The sequence below is a fragment of the Mastomys coucha genome, unplaced genomic scaffold, assembly GCF_008632895.1.
Source record: "Mastomys coucha isolate ucsf_1 unplaced genomic scaffold, UCSF_Mcou_1 pScaffold6, whole genome shotgun sequence".
NCBI classification, from domain to species: domain Eukaryota; kingdom Metazoa; phylum Chordata; class Mammalia; order Rodentia; family Muridae; genus Mastomys; species Mastomys coucha.
This window is the reverse complement of record NW_022196912.1, coordinates 109,834,674-109,857,094: the sequence shown is the minus strand read 5'-3', so window position 1 is coordinate 109,857,094 and position 22,421 is coordinate 109,834,674. Positions and strand designations below refer to the sequence as shown.

At 37.2% G+C, this 22,421-nt stretch overlaps 1 protein-coding gene across 3 annotated transcripts in view; it reads right to left on the bottom strand.

The window, feature by feature from the left end:
• The window catches only part of Flrt2 (fibronectin leucine rich transmembrane protein 2), a 96,095-nt gene that overhangs the window by 59,480 nt on the left and 14,194 nt on the right, over window positions 1-22,421 (bottom strand). Inside the window, exon 1 of one of the 3 annotated variants that reach the window (XM_031356958.1) lies at window positions 7,799-8,724. The exons of the other annotated variants lie outside the window; for them this stretch is intronic. The gene's annotated coding sequence lies outside the window, so the exon portion shown is untranslated. Of the gene's footprint in view, window positions 1-7,798; window positions 8,725-22,421 lie in introns of those variants that run through there. 3 annotated transcript variants of the gene reach the window in all.

The following is a 22,421-nucleotide window of genomic DNA, read 5'->3' as shown; positions in this document are numbered from 1 at the left end:
AAAAAAAAGATTCTCAAGGAAACCCAAGTCAAGAAAAGAGATGGTTAATGACCGATTCAGCTGTCAAAATCCTTGCTGGTGCCACGTTACAGGCTGACGAGAACATCTGTGCTAAGAGGATGGCAAACCACGGTGTTTTTTTTTACAGGACCAGCCAACAAAGGTATACCTTCCCTGGGAAGTACCCTACGCTAAGTCATTCACAGATACCTTTGCAGTCAAGCGTCATTTCATGTGAAGTATGAGAGTTCCCATGTGTGCTTCGCGAAGAGTCAGGGAAGCAGAAGGAAGACATATGCCTTAGCTCCTAAGGAAATGACCAGGCACTCTGAACCAACACAATATGCACAGCAGAAGTAGACACTGTATACATAGAGAGCAGCCTTTCTTCACTTTCTTTCTTCCTTCCTTCCTTCCTTTCTTCTTTCTTTCTTTCTTTCTTTCCTTTCTCCTCTCTTTCTTTCTTTCTTTCTTTCCTTCTTTTCTTTCTCATATCCATCTTTGATCAAGAAGGAAACTTAGAGGATTTAAATATACTAGGAGCACGTAACGGAGCCAGGATTGGGGTAAAATAAACAGTGATAAAGACTATGTCCAATGGTTCAAGGAGAACATGTCAAGCATGTTGGCTACATTTTAATGGTTTCAAATTTTAAACCTACAATTCTGTTCCTATTTTATGTGTATGTACATACATAATGTACAAAAAATATGTATATGTATGTATATATATATGTGTGTGTGTGTGTATAATATATACGTATTTATCCAGACTCATATAAATTAGTGTTCAATACAAACATCAGCATATTATTTATTTAAACAAGTTTCAAGAGATAATTTTTTCACTCAACTTTCAATGACATTATAGGATGAGAGATTTTGTATAACTAAATTAGGATTCATTGTCCTTTAATCCCAATACAAACATTAACAGTGTTTGGAATGTCATAGTATATTACCCTTCCTCTGGCAGAAAAGGGTTGCTTTTTAATTATGACTGATACACAATATCTACCTCAAGTATATATGCTTCCTTCATTTTTAGGAAGTTGATACAGTGAACAGATAAATTCCTTTAGCATGTCAAAGATTTAATAAGACTAAACATTGACATTACTTTTTTAAACAGTTGATAATATTTCCTTTTCCTACAAAGTAGGCTAGGAATATTAAACCTGTAAACTCTACCACACACATTTCTATCAAATAGCTAACAACGTTTGTATTTTCTAGAAGTCTTTTACCTAAATTAGTGGAAATGTCTGTTTTGTTCATGTATGTGTGCTTGTGATCATACACAGGAATGTGCACACATGCGCGCATGCGCACATACACACACAGAGAGGGGAGACAGAGAGACAGAGACAGAGACAGATAGACAGAGACAGAAAGAGAAAGCAATAAAATACATGAAACCAGGTTGCATAACTTAAACTAATGAATTCTGCCAGTGTTTTATTGTGCACTGAAAATCAGGATTTTTTTTCACCTTTTTACAAAGATTTTATCCTTAGAGAAAAATTTGTCAGAAATGCTTTGTTACTTTTGCATTTTCTCAGTGAAACCTGTTGCGTATTTTTTCTCCAGTCAAACTCATCCATCGTCAAGTCACTAGATTCTACCGAATGCCATCATCCATCCGTGAGCCATGCATATAGAGCTCCTCAGGGTTCTTCAGGCCCCAACAATGTGCCCTTTCTTTCATTAATATATCTACATGCTATTGTATTTTTTTTTTTGGTTCATGTATTTCTTAAGGCCTCAAAGCAGAGTAAATAGTTAAGTACCATTATAAATATCACCCTCTCTCCAGGTATAATTCCTCTCTCCTCTAGCTGTGTCCTGGGTTTGTATCATCAGATTGCAGCACGAGAAAACTATTAGTGACAATAAGATTTATTAATTTTCCTGAGTTTTTAAGTTTCTTAATTTTTTCAACTGTTAGGATAGTATAGGTTTGGCAGAAGACAAAAAATTTAATAATCTAAATGTTGTCAGGAGAATCTTATACAATTTAATATATAGTATATATTCATGGTTTATCAAAATCTCTCCTTAAACAGGGCTTTTTCTGCTTAGGGTGCCAACAAAGCAGCAATCTTTCTCCCATACCACTGAGCCTGTTGCTATTTTACAATAAGTTCCATCACAGATTCAAGACCCTATGGATTCAACCTGTGTGAATACATTACTGTCACACGAAACACATTTTCCCTTGTGGTATGTAGCAGCCTTCAATCTAGGAATCCTTTCATGCTATTTCCAAATGTCTTTTAGGCGAGACATCTCAAAATAGCAGCATTTATTTTAAGACTTAACAACCTATATTTTAAAACCTGAAATCAGATTTCAAGGACCCCCCGCAACACATATGCCCGCCAATGTGTATCTTTATACTTGCTTTTTGGTATTATGTGGGATGCCAATGAATGAATGAATGAATGAATAAATGGATAGATAGATAGATAGATAGATAGATAGATAGATATGTAAATAAATAAATGAATAAACAAACAAACAAACAAACAAATAAGCCTAGTAACCTGACTTGTAATAGAGATGATAATATTCTTGTGAGTAAGATGAGGAAATCATCAGGAATTCAGTTAGCATACAATACTCAGAGCAACTACTGGAAGATCATTATTTCTACCCACAGACCATTTTTAAAACCTGCAACTTCTGCACGTCTCACAGCCACATTTTGACTTAAAATGAATGTGACAGATTCCTTATGAGAAAAGTAATAGCACACTAGTGGTGTTATGACAAAAGTTATTTTTTATTACGATATATGAACAGAGGACGTTCACATCAATCTATGCAAAATATGCATACATTATACACACAGAGTTAAATGAATGCACACAAATACACACACACACACACACACACACACACACACACACACACTCATGCCTGAACATCAGTTGAGTCATATAGACTTTCATTATTTTCATTCATAGAAAAAAAATAAAGCGAAAACAAAACACTACCCTGTTTGTTTTGGTTTTATTTGTTTGTTTGGTTGTTCTTTTCAGTCATTTCATTCCTGTTCCTATGATCCTTGGAAGGAAACGCAGTGACAACTGAATGTAGCATGTAGGTTGAATTAGAAAGTTGGGTTCCCTAGGGCTTTGTACGTACATGCCACTGTATTTCATCTTAGTCTCTGTACATGAGACTATGGCACAGTTGAGAGACTCTGTGCTTATTTCTTCATGTCACAGACAGTAAGTGAAGCCAGGATAAAATTAGTAATCGATGATAAATGACAACTCTCCTCTATAATAGGACATGGCCAGGACACATTCAACAGCTTTCTTTATGATATCATAGAAATTAGGAAAGCCCATCAAATCATTAGTCACAATTCTCTTTGAAGGTTGCAAAATAATATTTGAAAATCTCAAAGGTCAGACTCAGTCCTAAGGAACCCAGGATTGCACTTTAAGAACTAAGCCCTGTGAAGGTTCTATGCCCCAGCCAGGGCCAGGAAGCAGGAGAGGGGAGAGGGTGGGCTGGTGAGCAGAGGGAGGGGGAAGGGAACAGGGGTTTGTTTTGGGTATTTTTGGTTTTGTTTTTTTAATTTTATTTTATTTTTTCCTTTTTTTTTCAGAGGGGAAATTGGGAAAGGAGATATCATATGACATGTAAATAAAGAAAATATCCAATAAAAAAGAAAAGAACGAATCTGTAGCTTTGCAGTTACTGAAGAGAAATCAGTAAGACAAAAGAAAGTCAAATTGTTATTACTGTATGAAATTAAGATAAGCCACATGAAATTGCTCAGTATTTGAACCACTCCAGAGACTCACAATAATTATCAGTCATGGGACTTGGATGTGAACAGGACTCTTCAACTTCAAAGTCACTTCTAGACAGTTTCACAAAAGCCCTCTCAATGGGCACTATGACCGGCCTCACAGACTGGATGGTCCCCGGAGGAAGAAAAGCTACAGTTTAAAAGTTACAGCATTAAATTACGTAGTATTTATTTCAGTCACAATAGGAATAGTCACACACTTATAATAAGGTGACCAAGATTTAAGAGAGACCTGGGAAATGGTATAATAGAATCTTCCTTTCTAATGTTTTTATTGTTATTTCAGAGCATTATCTATATCTGAAAGCCAGCCTTTCTTGATGACATCAAACTATCTTCAAACAGACTTCGATAAACACACATGGTAATCACATTGGTTGGTTCAATAATGACACAATGACTTAGGCTTTTAATAACATAAATAATACTACCAAGTTGCGAGTGGAGTTTGTTTTTAAATTAAACTAGACTATTCTAAAAAAAAAAATCATTTCTACCCACAGGATATAAATCAGTGCCTATTTTACTATTTCTAAACTGCGACTTGTGCTACTTGACATAGGGCATAAAGAGCAACAGAGCCTCTAAACAGACAATACAAACCAATCCATCCAATGAGTATTCAAGTTATTAATAGCTATTGGCCAAATAATCCATGAAGCACAAATGAAAGCTTTTTTGACTGTAGCATCCTTACACAGATAGTAAGGAGCAGGCATCTAGTGGATTTTTTTCCCATCTGATTCTCAAGTAAATTCAGTGAGAAAGGAAACTCATTTGGCTGCTATTTATTTTTATATTTAGCATTATGGAAAGTCATAGAAATATAGAAATAAGGGTCCAGGACCTGGCCTATGCTGATACACAATGCCTCCCTATTTCTAAGTGAAGAGAGAACTTCTCTTCATGTGGGGTTCTGTTACAATCATTGATTTTCACTCACAGTATAAAATTTCATTTGCCTAATTTCACTGGGCTATTTCTCCTGGGTCGTTCTGATCATTTATGCTCTTTGCTGTTTCCACTCTTGAGCCATCAATAGATTCCCTTCTCAACACTGTCAATGCAATCACAGGATGGTGTTATTTCATGCAAGTAAAGTGCTGCATCCTGATAAATGCCCTACACACCAGAAAAAAAATGAAATATGCCTATGAGCTCCAGTCTATGAAAATAAAAATGGAGAAATGGGTTCTAGAACTTAGAAACAACAGAACACAGGCCCAAGGGATGTTTTGGAAGCAAACACCATAGAGCAGACAAAATCTAGCCATGGAATTAGTCTACATGTCCATGTTATTAAATTAAATGTACAGTGGAGACTCAATTTTTGGAAAATTTAACAATTTTCACTAAATCACAGGCTCAAAATGTAGTAGATAATACCCCGGAACCAAGGGATGTGAGTTCGTCTTTCGGGAGACAGTGGTAGTTTTGTGTTGACCAGTTCTTTGATCCAGGTCATCAGTAGTCCGACAACCCACTTCAGAAGATTCTTGCATGTAGTCCAAGCCTGACACTCAGGATGCTGGCCTTGAACTCTCAAGCACAATCGTGCCCTAGCCTCCTAAGCTCCTGGGACTAATGCACAATTTTAAAGGGTAAATACTTCTGAAAAGCTCCGTGACTACATGGGTTTGAGTGAGAGTCACTATAAGGAGAACGAGTCTTAGCTTCACTGAAACCAGTTCCAATAGTCAGAAAACATAAGGGTACATGTAAACTATGTGTTCAAAGTGCCTCAAACATGCACGAAGAAGGCTCTTTGAAACTTTGGGAGCACTAACCCCCAGTAATTACAGAAAACAGAGAGTAACAGAAAAAAAAAACATTATTTATCCCAGGCTCAGATGCCTGAAAACCTGAAGAGTTAAAGGTATGTTATTACTATTATTATATCTGTAAGTGTGTTTTGACTGCATACATGTATGGGCCACACCCATGCAGTGCCTGTAGAGGCCAGAAGAGGGCATCAGATTCCTCAGAACTGGAGTGGCAGGCAATTGTGAGCTTCCTTGTAGGTGCTGGGAATTGAACCCATGTCCTCTGCAAGAGTATTAAGTACTCTTTTAAGCACTGAGCCGTCTCTCCAGCACCAGGACTAATGGTTTTTAAGGCGCCATTGCAATCCGTTCAAAATTAGGGCAGTTACCCACTGCATGTAGAAAGTGATTCTATTTTATGTCCTCCCCACTTCATCACTGTTTTGGAGACAGCCATTCTGTAACGTTATTGGATGTCAACAGTATCATCTGCTATAATAATGGAGGGAGAGTTTCCACACTGGCAGGAGCCATGCATCAGGGTGTCCTGTCATCCACCTGCCAGGGCTCAGGGAGCATTCTGCTATACTTCCTTAGCTCATTTTGTACATTTCATAATCTAACAGATGGCACCATTAAACAGTGTCCCTGATAGTCTCTTTGAAAATGAGGGCAAAGAAATGCAGAATGAAATTAAGCTGACTAGAATAATACACATTCTTTTTTCCTTACAGTATGTTGACAATGGATGACAAATTTCTAGGGGATGTAATCTTACAGAGCATGCACAGTAATGTTTTATAACAACATAAACCAAGGTTGTAAGATACCTTGATAAATAGCGCCTTGCTCACCCCGGCTGTGTTTTACTTTCCTCAGTTACATGTATGGTTCCCATTACCATCAAACAGCCAGGGAGAATTACATACTGCTCAGGAGATGGCATCAGAAACTGTGGAGATGTTCAAAAAGCTGTATTCAGATCATGGAGCAGTGGAACACAAACACATCAGACTGAATATATTATCATTTTCTGAGGCAACAAAATATGTGCAGTGTAAGAGAAATGTAATGGAGAAAAATTTTATCATCCTAAGGCTTGACAGTGAGCCATTCACATAGTAAGATAACCAATATTGGTGTGATTCAGAGCTTGCCTTTCTGTTTGGAGAATTATGATAATATGACATGGCTATCATTCTAATTTAGGAGAGTAATTATCATAACTGGGTAGTTGCTCTTCTGTCTGAAGTCAGAATGATCTAATTTTAGAAAGAAAGGAGAGAAATGAGTATTTGTATTTACTTTAAAAATTTCCTACAACTATCCCAAGAGCTCGGGAAAGCATGACCAGCCACATGGACACATACACAGCTCCTCCCAGTTGTGTTCCCTGGGAAGAACTTCATTTTTTTTTTAAACAGGTACAAATTCCTGGTCCTATAGCATGGGTCCACCTGTGTGGAATGTGTGAAGAACAATTGGGACAGCATGTCTAGTTCTGTTAGATTAAGATGTGCTCTTTAATTCTGGCTAAAATTTCTTTCAGTTAATTGACTATACCTCCCTAACTACAGAAATAAGGTAAGGTGAAGCAGTTTCCCTACATGATGTGTGGCCATGCTTTTGAAAGTAGCAAGAATTTTAATAAAAATTCAGAGGTAGTTCAGGCTATGTGTATCTGGCAGAGACTTTTTGAGCTTTGGAAAGGAGGAAATATGGCATCAAGAGATGTATTTAAATTCTTGGGGTCTTGGCAGAGTTGACAAGAAGTCAATGATTTACTTCAAAATTTGATAGGATGTCTGAAATAGTCTGAATGGAGAATAAGCAAGATACTCCTATGAATGTCACTGAGTAGATATTGACAATGACCAGGGGAACAAGATCATAAATTTCATCTACAACCTGCAATTCAACAGAAGGGTGATGGGAGGGGAGATGAGTCCCAAAACCTCCCTGGAAATTAAGATACCTGTGACCTTGCAACAGTGACACTGTTCAGCCCTCCTGTCTTTTAATGAAAGACGATGGACTCACTAATCTGATTTGTTGGTGGTAAACAAAAAATAAGAAGGAGGAGCAGAAGGAGGGAAAGTAGAATGTATAAGAGAATTCTATGAATAACATATATATATATATATATATATATATACATGCTGCATGTATGTAAATAAAGACATGCATGTATACAAATAGCTTTTACCTACTGAACTCTAAAATTAGTCTTCATGCAAGGCACCATGGATTAAAGCAGTCCCCTGTGTCTCCCTTTCTTCGGTACATGAGCCCAGCACACCAAAGCAACACTGACATTACCTGAAAATGAAAGACTATTATTCATGGGTAAATTTAATGCTAACGTGAATGCTTACCTCACCTGATATAACTTCTTATTGTTTATGTGCTTATCTTATTTCTCTTCCTTCATCAAGAATCAACTCAGAGGTCACTCCCCCCCTGGAGACGGCCAAGGGTCCCTAGTAGGAAAAGCCTCACAATATTCTGCTCCCACTTACATGTATATGTCCCCAACCATCCAATTACAATCCACAGTCCCATCATTTTCCTCCATATACAGGGAACAACCTGAGAACAGAGTCTTCTAGATCTCTGCTCCATACACTAAGCATACAAATAATCTATGTGTGGTTGTGAATTTGTGTACCTCCATGTGTACATGGGTTTCCATATGTATTTCTATCTATGGGAACACATTTTAAATTCAAGTTCTCATGATTAGCGTGTTAGATCCCTGGGAAGCCACTAGCCACCTTGCACACATTGTCCTATCTAGAAAACGCTATGCAAATAATAAAGCTTTTTAACTTCAAATACACTATTCCCTAAAGATTGCTCTCAGCACTGATAATGACAACATCAGAAGAATCAGTGAAAAAGAACACTGTGTCACATAAGCAAGTTACAATAGCATTCCCCAAAACAAAATGTTGATCTAGAAAGGAATCACTTAGCAGGAACTCCCCACTGAAGGAACACCTTGGTGCTGTAACCACTCGCTGCTCTGCAGAAGAGCAGTCAGTCTCTTGTGATGGGATTTAAACCGAAAGCATTAGGCAGTGAGAAGTACTATAATTAAAGCTTCACAGAGAAAATGATTGAAGAAACACGGTGAGAAACTTCTCCTTTGAAACCATATTTCATTTCTCCCAATGTCTCTGTGTGAAAAAAAATTCTTCTGACAGTCTATGAAAAATTTTTTTTCTTCTGACAGTCTATGTTTTACTGCTGTTTCATTTAATAATGCATATTGACATTTACCCAGGATTACTGGCCCCAGATTTACTTCTCATTTCTAATTAGCTAAGCATGAGCCCATTATGAAAATTCAGATTCTCCCCTCTCCCACCTGTTCACTGCCTCCTTTTCATTTTTGTCTTATTTACTTAATTTTCAAATTAACTTCAGAAGCAAGGATAAATCTTGCAAAGTACGGTGAAAAGAAAATTCTGTGGGAAAAAAATCTTCAGTATGATTTGTGGGCTAAAAAAAATGAACAATTTACCTCTCATTCTGCTTATAAAATAAAATTTCAACTCACACTGCTGAAATCACAGGCACAAATGTATGCATGCACAGGCACAAATGAATGTGTACACACACACAAACACATAGGCACAAATTCTCCAACGGCAACACAGAATACCCAGAGACTTCATTATCGTAACAATCTGTCTCTAGAATGACCTGGGGGATGCTTTCTGTGGAAGTCCTTTCTGTGCTTTATTTCCTGAAAATATCCCAGGCAGACCTTTACAGTGGTCAGTGTCTTCCTTTTAACACGAACAAGTGGGAGAGAAAAACAGTTCTAAGAAAAATCTTTCTGGTTCTCGCTGTCATATAGCCTCTGCAGGGACATCATCATTAAAATTACTCGTATCCATAATATAAATATAGGGAAGGAAACATTATGGAAGATTTGGTCATCATTTCGGTGATTGGATAGGTGCTGCGGAGGTATCACAAGATGCCTATAGCAACACTCTTGAATTTGAAATACTGTAAAATCTATCACACTAGCTATTTCATTAAAAAAATGCTTTAGGAAAAAGCACTGGAAATCGGTGAGTGTTTTAAGCTTCCACTCCAGTGGGAGCATATGTGTTTTACATAGGTATCTGTAACTTCATTTAGCAGACAAACCGCAAGTGGCATAGAATCTGTGCCAAGAAAGCACTATTTATAACAGTAAAAACTAATATTCAGCGCACACAAAAAAAACATGTACTGAACTCATGTGCATACTAACTGATGCAATCTCCTACCCAAACGCATAAGACTGCCTTCCTGTCCGTAGCCCATGTTCTAACAGAACAACTTTACAGTGTTCAGAGACAAGAAGCTTGTCCACGGTGGTGCAGTACATACCAGAGATGGACTTTGGAACTAGGGAGTCTGGTTCCCTTGCCTGCTTTACATTTTTTACAACTCAAGTATCCTCTGGTGGCGTATTGAATATTGAGAATGAACATGCTTTCCCCCAAGAATATGTTCCAAAACTAAACTAGATTCCATTTCAAATGAACATATTTTTAGTAACAGAATTATATTGACAAGTTCTTTTAAGTTGATCAGCATTATTTGAATGGAAATTCAGAAAATAAAGAGTGTATTTGGGAAGTAAGTGGAAGGTCTGAAAAGGCATGTGTTTTCTTTTTCTTTTTTTCTTTTTTTTAAGTGCCTGTTGCTGACACAGTGTCATTGACCATCCTTTACAAGCTGTTTCCCAAGGGCATCCCAAGGGAACAGAAGTAAGCATTCCTTCTGTAAACTGTAGACAGAGTCTACATATTATCTCTAGGACATGAAGCCAGCTCTCTTTAAATGTCCGGTCAGCAATAATTACTATTGATGCTTTGATTTTACTGTAAAGAATCATTTGCATATTTCCTTAGCCCTAGATAAGTACAAAACTACCAAAGTGAAACCTGTTTCCACTAGATAAATACCCTTAGGCGCTGCCATGAGTTTTACATCCATATCAGGGCATTATTTGGAGTATGACAAATACCCAAGTGGTGAGGGTATGTAATGTTGGCACATGGTGAGTGAGTTGCTATGGACTGGGAAAATGGCTAAGTGGATAGTGACACTTCACACCAAAACACAGTTTGACCTCCAAGGTCCCCATAATAGAAGGAGAAAATCAGTTCCTCTGAGTTGTCCTCTTTTTTATTAGATATTTTCATTATTTGCATTGCAAATGTTCTCCTTTTCCTGGTTTCCCCTCTGAAAAAAAACTCTATTCCCTGTTCCCTCCCCCTGCTCTCCAACCCACCTTCTCCCTCTTCCTGGCCCTAGCATTCCTATACACTGGGGCATAGAGTCTTCACAGGGCCAAGGGCCTCTCCCCACATTGATGACCAACTAGGCCATACTCTGTTACATATGCTGCTGGAGCCATGAGTCCCACCATGTGTACACTTTGGTTGGTGATTTAGTCCCTGGGAGCTCTAAGTGTACTGATTAGATTGTCCTCTTTTGATGCAAATACATGCATGCACACACACACACACACAGAAAGAAAGAGAGAGAGAGAAAGAGAGAGAGAGAGAGAGAGAGAGAGAGAGAGAGAGAGAGAGAGAGAGAGAAACTATATAAACAAATGATTTTTAAGTTAGAAAAGAATTTGAGATTTGCAAGATGAAATTTGCCAATCTGATGGATAGTCTTACTACACTACTCAACCCTGCACCAAAATCTTATTGCTAGAAACCAGACCACTCTATGTTTCTACGTATGTAGTTTCGTGTCCCTGTGTGTTTGGTATGCCTTAGCATCCAAGTGGAACTCAGAGGACCATTTCAAGTGTCAATCCTCACCTCCCAACTTCTTTCAATCAGGGAAACTTGTTTAGCACTGCTTATGCTAAGTTAACTTGTGTGTAGGCTTCCAGATTTTTCTTTGTCTGGGATTCACAGCCTGTGTTTCTGTGTTTGGTTCAGGAGATTCACACCCCACTCATGCTTGCCTGACTTGTGTGTGTTTTTCACACTGAACAGTTTCCCCAACTTGCGTACTATTTTGGTTTTTAGTTGATTTTTATATCTTAAATGTTTCTCTCTTATTCTCATCTTTAACAGTGTTATCAAGATATGTGCCCCCCTTTTTTCCTATGTCCTTACCAAATCAATTTTAACTGTTTAATGACAGCACATTGTACTAGGATATGCAAGGCCTCAGGTTCAATTCCAAGCAGTGCCTAACAATAATAACAGATAAAACATTCTTGACTGTGTTTCAACTACCTTAGATATTCTTTTCTCCTTCTCTATTAAGAGAGCTTTCACACAGAGTAAAGTACAGTTCCTAAGTACATACTGAATGTCTAAGGAACCAAACTATATTACCACTGTGATGTCTGTTTCCAGTAAACAGACACTATTAGATGATGTTATAGTGTTTGTTTGTTTGCTTGTTTTTGAATTTTTGAAATCATAGCATTCTTCAGAGTATGACAAATACCTGGGGTGAGGATATGTGGTCCAAGCACATGGTAAAGGCTGACCCCACCCTTGCAGGATTACCATTTTCAGCCATACAAAAGAGGAACCTTAAAGTCACCTTCATCCTGTGTTGAAGCAGAAGTGTTTTACCAGAAGTTCATCAAAACTCAAAGCAAGATCTCTTCTTTTTGAGTTTACATTCAGAAAGGAAGTACTAAGCAGAGATAAACATTGTTTGGAGTAGGTAAAAGGCTACACTAATATTCATAGCATTAATTGTTCAGGTTAATGAACTTAATTTTTCAAATGTTTCAACTAGAAGCCACACAACTTAAAGAGGAAGCAACCTCTTTTCCTGTTTGATAAGTTGGATTCATAGTTCCCTAGACAGGACTAAGATGGAACACTTTTATTTATTTTGTTTTATTATCATCCCTTAGGAGCATCTTTATTTTCTGAGAGACACAGAGTGTGTAGAAATCAGGAGGAATACAGATAGGAGAAAACATAATCAGGATATATATGTGGAAAAAATCTATTTTCAATAAGAGAATAAATTAAAAATAATAATCCTATAACACGCTAAGACTTGAGAATGATCTGTTACCCGCTGATGTTCTTTAAAAACAAATGAAATCTCTGTGTAGTCTGGAGCATACTTCATAGATGTACCATGATGTTCCAAATGAAGCATGTACAAGCAATTGTCAGTAAGGGCATCATAGCCATGACAACTCCTGATGAATGTCCATCTTTAACAGTTTGTTGTTGAATCTCTCAGGAATACCACTGTACTAGCCTTAGAACTTTCTGGCATTTGGAATTTCAATAAATACTTGATGATCGCTGTCTCTGTCAAGAATCTTTTTTTTTCCCTTAAACATAGATGGTGTCCTGCAGAGTGTCTTAAAATCCTCTACTAAGTTAAGCTCTTAAAAGAGAATAAAATAAGAAGTTTTCCCTTTCTTCTCCCAGGGAATGAAAAGGCAGGCTTTGCTTTGTGTTTCTGATAAGACTTTCTTTCCAATTTAAACCCTCAAAAGCATATTTGACAAGTATCTACCCTATCCTGTAAGCCAACAAACATAGAATCTATTGTGTTTCTTTAGGCAGAGTTGAATTTTAATACACCCTGAAAATCACCTCTTAATTCTATTTCTTTCAGAGCCCTCACAAAGTCCCCTGTCCTCAAAAATTAAAGTAAAAAACTAAAATAAAAACAATTTCCAATGACTTGTGGAAGTGAGCTTCAATCTTTCCACTTTACTATAAGCCCTACATTCTTTCTTCCCCTCTTTGTCATTTCTGAACTCCTGCCTTCCACAAATATTTACTGAATACCCAATTACTATCAGAAGCTAAGGATAAAAATATGGAATTAATATCTCTAGTGGCCAAGTGTTTCAACAAGGACAGATTACCATCAATGATACCAGTGACATCAGCTCTGGGTCACAAGGGGCAGGCAGTTAAAGTTAGCCACTAGTAAATAGTTTATTTCTATGTTAAGAAGACTCATCATATCTTGTCCTCACGCATGCTTCTTGACAAATCAAACTGCACCATTGACTAAATCATTTTGGCCTTTCTGAATATTGTAAATAATAGGTGGGAGCACATTGCATAACCATCACTAATACTGAGCCACTATCTTACCTAGATCAAAAAAGTTAAGAGCCAATAGGGAGAAAGCAGCTGTTCTTTACAGCCCTATCTGGTCTACTTTATCTGGCTTTCCCTGAATATCTTTAATCACAAAATTTCCATCATTGAAATTCAGTGAAAGATTCACATGTCAAACACTGCATGAAAAATAAAAGCATTGCTCCTACAGTCTTCAGAACTCTATCCTGGAAATTAGGCTGTACGTTTTCAGAGACTTAATACAGTGAAAGACACATTGGATGGGTGAGTGTCAAGTGTCACTAGGTCAGCAGTTTAGGGGTCTTAGATGTTCGAAATCACTTTCTTTCAAAATGTTCCTCCTAACCTACCATATCCCAAAGTTATTCACACTTTACCCATCTTTACCTGGAAAACACATGTCTAACATAATCAGCACCACTATTGTTCCCAATACCAGTGCGTACAAAGACTAATTTTCACTTTGAGGAGGCCCCTGAGACATCCCACATTTAGTTATGATGGCCCATTCTTTGGAGTGTTTTATTAAGCATGATCTAGGCTATTGAGTAAATACCACATGAGCATATTAATGCCAACTCTTTCTTAAATCAGGAAAACTTGTCTACATGTGTTTTTTTTTCCATTTTTTTCAGTCATGTTGGAAAATTTAGTAGTATTTTTCATCTCTTACCTGTACCATATATTCTACTAAAGGCTTCTTATTGACCCCATCTTCAGGATAAATTAGTAAGATGATTTTGATCAATGCTTCTTACACTGTACACATACGAGAAATGAGGCTCAGATATAGGCTGAGCATCTTGTCAATAGAATCTTAAAACAAGGAAGGCCATTCTTGATTCAAGCAGACTAAATGTGGGCCAAGTCTTTATCTGCCACCGTTGACAACCTACACTTTGAAAATCAGAAGTCAGACTTTGAAAGATAGAGAAATTGAAGACCAAGCTTAAATAATTTCACATTACACAAAGGGATGTTTGAAGCAGCACAAAAATTAGAATGCAGTACTGTCCACAACAGTATTGATGTGTTAAGGATCCCATGTAACATGTTGGGGCTCAGCTCATAGCATCAATTATTGATGAAATGCCTCCCGGCACAATGATGTATAAACGCTTTTGGTGCTTCCTGGTCTGTGACTCCACATATTGGTAAATGTTTTATGTACAATATAAACTTTAATCAAAGGCACACAAATTACAAAAGTCAAAGGAATTAGGAGAAGTAGTTTTCCCCTCCAAGTATCTCATCCCCTGGTTATATGAATACATTTCCTTTTTTTGTAATACTTGAATTAAATCTTTAGTTATCTATTTGGGTCCCTTGCCATCTTAAACAAAATAAGCCTTCACAGACATTGAGGGTCAAACTCTCATTCAGACATATTCATTTACTGCATGCATGCCTTCATCTGTTAAATTTATTAAACAAGATTATAGTGGTCAACAGCCAAGCATATACAATACCAACAACAATACATATACTCCTATGCAGAGTATGGTGCTGGTGCTCGGTCCATTTCAGTTAACTTTTCTATGAACTGCATACAGTGTTCTTGCTTTGCAGGAAGGATCTAGATAAAACTAATAATATTCTTAAGTTTTTGGTCCTATTTAATTCTAAACTGATGTGGTGTCTAAAATTCCATCTGTGTACAGTCATGTCTGCATGTGGCAAGGGAGAAGAGTCACCACCTCTTTAGTCCCTCTCGATTAAACAAGACATGCATGGGTGACACTGGAATCTCTGCTGTTATTGTATTAGCCTTCAAGAGTTAACTAGATGAAAGCAAGAGTTTCACCAGTTTTAAAATGTTTACCAATTTAACAAGTAATGTTCCTCAGAGAAGCATAAGGTCAACTTAAAAAAAAAAAAAAGGACACGTTGAAGGATTTTTTTTTTAGTCTATAACATAGGTGGGCATTTCTTGGGTACTCTTCTATTCACCCACTCCTCATTGTCAAATATTTCTGGCCAATCCTACTACTCATATTACTTTAACTATGGTAAACTGCTCCCATTCATCACCTTCCTTCCAACACTGCATAGTGGTCTCTATTTCAAAGAGAAAAAGATATGGGGTTTGAAGATCAGATCTGTTTCATCTTTCTGTTAGGAGCTCTGATAAGCAGTGATAGAGTTGAATCCAAACTACCAGTAAAGTGAAACTAGAGACCTTTCACTAGATTTAATTGTTTAAAACTCTTTTCTGGACACAGGGAAGAATTATTTGAATAGCAGTTTATTTCAGGAATTTATATGCTGTATTCAGAGAAACTCCATTAATGATTTAGCAACGTAAAAAGCATAGATCTGGAGAGTACAATGATAGCCAACTTGCTTGCACACTTGTCAAAATTAGAGCAACTGATTATAAATCATCTAGAGGAGTGTTCACATTCTTAAAAGCTCTGGAATGGAACATGCTACACATTTCCCGTGACACTACTTCCAGATCTCCAAAGTGTGTTATAAGAGGTCAATCCTCCCACACAAGGATTTTCCAACATTCCTTTGCTTTAGGTCACAAAACATATTCTATAAATCTTTTTGTGATCTGAAGTTGAGTTTACAATTGTCAGTAAACTGTTAAATCCAGATTTTAAAAAAAAAGTAAAAGAACATTGGATAGAGAGACAGCTCAGTGGTTAAAAGCACCTATTGTTGTTACAAAGGACCCAGGTTATATTCCAGCACCTACACCAGAGTTCATTCATAGGCATAACTCCAGTATCTGGGAATCAAGTGTCCTCTTTTGTCCTCTGCGGGAAATGCAGATGTGTGATGTCCATACATACAAGCAGGTAAGCACTCATTGACATAAAAATTAACAAATATATTTTTTTAAAGAACAAAGGGACACAAGGATACTTTTCCCAGCCACCACCACCAATAATAATAATAATAATAATAATAATAATAATAATAATAATAATAATAATATTTTGTATTACTATAAAATTTGGACACAAAAATATAATATTTTCAATGATATTAATACCATGCAAAAAAGCAAAAATACTCATTAACAATAATCACACTGATCCTTCATTCTGAGCAAATTGCAATGTACCTCATATCACAATGTGGTCTAGGACTTAGTCATGTGATTTGCCTATTTATTACTTATCATTATTTTTACTTTCCCCTTTGCAAGGGCTCTCTTTCATTTGTTCATCTTTCTGTGCTCTAACAGTCCCTCCCTAGGGATCTCTAGAGTACATGTTCATTCTCAGACACTTTTACTAAAGAATTGAACCTAGTGGAAACTCTCATAGCATTGTCCCCATAGAATACTTCAGGAATGCTGCATTGTCTCATTTGTAGTGACAAGATGAAATTTAGTAGAAAAACTCTCTACTTTCTCTCATTGATAAACAACCTTCCTCTACAGTCAGGTATTCTGAAGAATACTTTGTTTGGATAGCTCCCGTCTAACAATTGCTGTTATCCACTGTCTGTGAAATGAGTAGCCTCTTAGAGAGACTTCTTTTCTTTTCTTCTCTTTTCTTTTCTTTTTTCTTTTTTTTCAGAAGGAGAATTGATTTTTATGAGCAGAGAGTGTCCTTACTGAGAGAGAGCAGCAACAACTATAGTTCCAGAGTACCTTACCTTCCTCTGGATCTCAGAAATAAATATTGTCATAGAGAAATTTATAGTGGTCAGACAGAAGGTTCCTTTGGGGGAACCAGTAACTATCTTGCAGGACTTTCTTACGAATGCAGAAGACAACAATGCTTTTATAAGCCACAAAATTCCTTGTGTCAAGTGGAGGGTCAGAGGAGAAAAACCGTCATGCCTGCTAGTCATGATGTATACCGGTGCCATATAAGCTGTCAGTCAAAATGGCCCTACGAGTATTACTTGTCCCTTAATTAAAAACTGGGAAAACATATATAAAGAGAAGAAAGCATGCTAAAAACTGAGGTCAAAATCAAGATTCAAGACGAATCTATATAAATATAAGCTCTCTGATTGTCCTCCTTCTCCATCCTATGCAAAGCTCCATGTTCACTAAGGAGATGATCAAAATATCATCAAAAGCATGATTTATTGTACTTTTCAAAATGCCCAGCAGTCTTCAAAAATTCCAGCAAGTGGGGAAGTCTATGGTTTTGCAATATCATGAGGATCTCTTTCAGAATAAATTACCACACCAATAATTTTGCTGTCAAGCTTTGGTTTTAGGAATCCAACTCAACATAATCGAGTTCTAATGTCTCTGATTATCCCTATTTGCTTTTGCCTAGAGGCCTGGAAAGAGTACAGGCTTTACAAATATAAACAGAGGGCTCATGATGCTGTTGGAATGTTCTACCTTCCTGTTTTCAAAGTAAGAGGCCACACTGCTTTGAAAAGTATTCCACAGAGAGAACAAAGAATGCCTCTTCTATTAGATCATTTAAAACCCTTGTACATCCATGTTATTTATGCAAACTCTGTAAATACTAATATGTTTAGCAATTAAAACCCCAGTGGGAACAAGGATCTCTAACAAATGTACTTATCATGTTATAATACATACTTCAGAGGTAGAGAGATAGACACTTGAGTTCAGTTCAGCTCCACATCTAGACTAAAGACTTTTTGCTCTGAGTGAGCTCACAGTCAGGGAGTGGACACAGATGAGTGGGGAATACTTTATATCCACATTGAGACCAGGAGAAAAATAAGTAACAGCCTATCTTAAATTTTAGCTAGAAAAGAAGAGGAGACTCGTCCTTAAAAGACCATGAGATATTTCTGAAAGAGAAATTTCGGTTACAGACCCTGTAAATCAGCCTGAACCCCACAATTAGTGTAGAGTGATATTATCAGGAAGAATGGGAAAGATTCCTGTCACTGCCCTTCAGTTTAGTGAAAGAGAAATGAAAGGGGGGTCCAGGTTGAAATCACTACACTGGTCACAATTGTAAATACCCATAGAGAACAGTAAGGAAGGAATCCCCTCATAATGCTTGGAAAGAATGATGGGGAAAAGGAAGATAAATGAAGAAAAGGGGTAATGATGGCCCAATGTTAGCCAGGCATTGTAGAGCATATCTCTACTTCCACCACTTTGAAAGCTAAGGAATGGGATCAAGAGTTTGAGGTAGACCTTAGCCAGAGTGAGACTGGCCAGCCTCATGAAAACAGACAAGAAGACCAGACTCAAAGTTGTAGTACAATATAGGCAGCATGTCTTGTTCACAAAATAACTGTGAATTGAGCATGAGCGGAACTATCCCAGGATTGATCAGCTCAACCTTAAAAGTACTGACACAGAAATCTAAAATGTTCAAGCAAGCACAGCAACAAGAGTAAAAAAGGAGAGAGCCAACACCCCAAACCTACCTGCTGGGGCACAGAAGCCAACACCCCAAACCTACCTGCTGGGGCACAGAAGCCACACCCCAAACCTACCTGCTGGGGGGCATCTACCTGCTGGGGCACAGAAGCCAACTGCCCAGCTGTCTCCAGAAAAATCAACATCAGGCAGTGGTGGATTTGTTTTAATTGGACTTGACCATTTCTAATTATAAGATCGTGTAACAAATGTTTACATTCCATCTAGTGCAGGGTCCTAGATAAGGAATACTAGATCTTGACACAGAGCTAAAATGAGCTGATAATTCTAAGGAGTCATGGAATTGGATGGTTTCAAAGATGCTCTACAAAATTTTCCCACACCTGAGTACTGAATGCTGTCAGACAAACCCAGAAATGAGCTCTTCTGCACTGACCTAGGTCAAAAATAATCTGCAGGATCCTCATGACTCACAACAGCTAATTGGGTATGGTGACAAACATAGGCAGAAATAACAGAAACTGCAGTCTCCAACCTTAAGGGAAGGGGAGGATTAATAAACAGACCACTTAATTTCAACAGTTTTAAAAGTATTATTTACATGCAAACATAATGAACATATAAGTAGAGGATCTTAATTTTAATTCTGTAACTTAGAATATTATAACTTTTATATGTGCAGAAATGCACTTCATAGACAGAAAGTCAAAAAGAGGAAAGGTAGTCAAAACTCCATCCAATTCAAAGAGTTCACAGAAGACCTGAAAGCATATGCATTGCTTATTTTCAAATCATCAACATGTAACAAGCCTTTTCCAGCCCATCACTGGGTCATTTTTTTTTCACTCAGTAAAAGCTTACAACCCAAGCAATTACATAGATTGAGAAAAGAAGCAAAGCTGACCTATTTATAACACAGTCAATTCTCCATTATTCCAGACTCTCTCAAGCTATACACTTTATGTTGTTATCGGCCCTATGGTCACTCCATTGCCCATTATCACCTCCGCAGGGAAAAGAGGTGAATCTCAAATCAATCCATTTAACTATTTATTAGCAATGCTGGTAAGAGGACAAGGGGAAAATAACAGCGAGCCTCCTGTACAATTAGTATAGTCCTCCCTCCACCACTAGCTTTTATCTGTAGACTCAGATTCCTGTCACAAATGTTACTAAAAGTTGCCATGCTTGATTTACAAATGAGTGAGTGACACTTTAAATATTCCCATTTCACTGAATTATATTGGTCAATTCAAAAATCATTTTCTTTCATCAAAGCAATAGCAAGGAAAACATCACAATGTCTTAGGCAGTTCCATTGCATTAACAAAACTATAAAAACCCTATAAAGAGAAGAATCTAAGCAAGCCTATCAGTTGTGCTATGTGCAAGGCATAGCCTTTACAACAGCAATCACAATGATGCATTTTCCAAAGGCTTTGTAAAGAATTGAATGTGGCATCATACATGAATTGAGTAAGCAGCATTCTGAAAGAATAACTATATGATTGATAAAATTATTACTAACCTTTATTGGTAGTGTTATTACTATTGATCCTCTTGGTGAGAACAGAGCCTCTCTAATACTATGTGAAATTCACAACTGGGGAGAGAGGTCATTGCTTCATAGAAGCCAAAAGATTAGCACTAAAAATCTGAGTTGGCAATGGTCTGCAGTGTAAAAGGTCTTGATCTTGTGAAAAACTATTTTATTATATATATATATGATATAAATATATTTATATATTTATATGTCTATATATGTAACAGGAAAGAAACCTCCAAAGGTACATATCATAACAGTCTTTTTTCCCATTCTTTCCTACCTCTGTTTTCTGTTTTTGTTTTTGTTTTTTCCTGAGAAACAGATACAATTACAGATATAACACTTGCCAGCAAGTCATGTCTTTCCACCAGTTTATTACCCACCATGAAGTCAGAAAAGCACAATTAGATTAGATTTGTATTTTTGTCAACAAGAAGAGACCTAAGGTTTTCCTTCTGTACTTGCCATGGTTCACAATTAAATACAGTTATGCCATACATGTTATAACTTATAACCTTCACATACCCCTTGCTGCACTCAACATGCAAATCAATAGACTCTGCAGACCCTGGGTTTTTGAAGAAAAGTCATTTCTAGTCTTCTTTTGCTCTCCCTGGAGAGCCCCTGCCTCTCAAAGAACACTGTAAAGAAAGAATATGCCAAAGATAAAATAAATAAAATATAATCAAAGAACAAGAAATACAAAAAGAGAGCAAATGCACGAATGCTCACATGTTCTTTGCTTTGTTCTATTTAAATCTGCCAAGACAGATACATAAAGGTGATTCAGAGAGTTACTCTTTTCATTTTATGTGAAAATACACAGCTCCAGGAGCATCTACTTAAGAAAGTTTCATTTGGCACTAGGAAAGACTTATCATGAAACAATTTTTTTTAACATATCTATGCTATGTGGCATCTGGATTACCTCATGCGTGGGTTGGAGAGCTTGTCGCTGATCAGGGTTTGGCTAACCAGCAGTTGTCTACCTGTAAAACCTGTTTGGAGAAAGTCAAAAGGTGGGGGCTATATTTCTCTCCATTAGTCAACCAATGTATGGGAACGAAATGTGCTTCTGACAGTCTTTCTCTGCTACAGTATAAAGATCTTGTCTTTCCTGATCAACTTATGCAGTTACCGATGAACTCACTTGACTGCATGTATGCAGAATTTGCTGCACCAGGCATTTTTATTAGGACCAGGAAGAAAGAATGACTAAGGCAAAGCAAAGCTCTGGAGTACAGTGAGAGTCACAGACATATGTACAAATACATTATAATATAGCATGTACCAACAGCCCATTAAGTTTTAAATGATACTTGGAGAAATCCAAAGAAAGATAGGATCTATCCTGACCAGGAAGAAACTTTGTATCCCAAAGAATCTTACTGGAAAAATTGGAAAGGAAAGACAATTGGTTAATGGTCTGTATAACGGATAAACCCTATGGGAAAGGTTGAATTTCTTAAATTACTTAAGTATATGGAAGGGACCTTTGAAAACCTGAAGCCAGTGTGAGATCTGAATAATCATGGATTTGAAAGATAGACTAATATATTTGGACAGGTTTTGTCCAGCACAGAGAATCCAAGAAACACATGAAGCGAATGAAGAGTATGATACTACTAGATCTTTTGGCCTGTTTGATGTTTGAGTACATTAATTCTGGGAACAGTAAAGACAGTATGAGAGTTTGAGGGGATAGTGATGGTGGAGAGACAGCATAGGGCACTACTGCTTCCAAGAGTAAAGCAAATCCTTGGTATCTGAAGAATAGAAATTAAAAAGTACATGGAGCAGTAGTAGTGACAATATCCTCTCTCTCTTTCTCTCTTTCTCTTTCTCTCTCTCTCTCTCTCTCTCTCTCTCTCTCTCTCTCTCT